This window comes from Penaeus monodon, chromosome 19 (assembly GCF_015228065.2).
Source record: "Penaeus monodon isolate SGIC_2016 chromosome 19, NSTDA_Pmon_1, whole genome shotgun sequence".
Taxonomy (NCBI): Eukaryota; Metazoa; Arthropoda; class Malacostraca; order Decapoda; family Penaeidae; genus Penaeus; species Penaeus monodon.
This window is the reverse complement of record NC_051404.1, coordinates 10,119,505-10,120,318: the sequence shown is the minus strand read 5'-3', so window position 1 is coordinate 10,120,318 and position 814 is coordinate 10,119,505.

The window sequence follows — 814 nt, the reverse complement described above, 5'->3', positions numbered from 1 at the left end:
TCTCAGCTCTTCGTAGCTAAATATGGAACCTTAAGAGAGATAAGGAAAGAATAAACAGCAGAAAGAGAAAGATAAAAGCTACTACTAAGAACTATAGATGCAGCAGGCGGGGCTGTCCTGGACTGCCCGTGCAGGTTGAGGCTGCTCTGCTATGATTGCTGCAGCAGATATTGGGGAAATTGGACAGTTTCCTATTGGCAGGTAACCATGAGGATCCAACAGGTATTGAGGACGAGAACTTGTGCAGTATCACAATTCTCTGAAGTTGTGTAAGCTTTCATAATGATAACCAGGTTTTATAGAGAGCGGGTTTAAGGGAAAACTGGAGGTGAGGGAAAGAACGAAAGGGAGATAGAGAAATATTTGACAATTAAACAAGTTTAAACACGCAGACGAAACTTTGAAACAATCAGATAAAGAGAGGCAGTGATCATCAAAGTATTTCAATGACTATTTAAAAGAACCAACAGTTAAAAAGAAAAGGTGTAACGAGCAAGGAAACCGAAATACTCATGTAAAGATTGAAAAACCTATCATACTAACAAAGCAAGGAAAAAACAACAACAAAAATAGAGCAATGATATTCCAAGAATATACGATATCTTTTTCTATCTCTCCTTAATAATATACATTGTTTTATTCTCTTAACTGTAGCGTATCTGATACATACACTAAGCGAATATAAAGGGGCTTTAATATATTGCATAAATTCCTGTTTACATCTGCTAACTATGTGTTTGGTAATGCCTCAAGATAATTCATCTCCATTGGGCGTGAACGCATTTTTTTTCTCTCTCCGGGAAAATAATTAAAG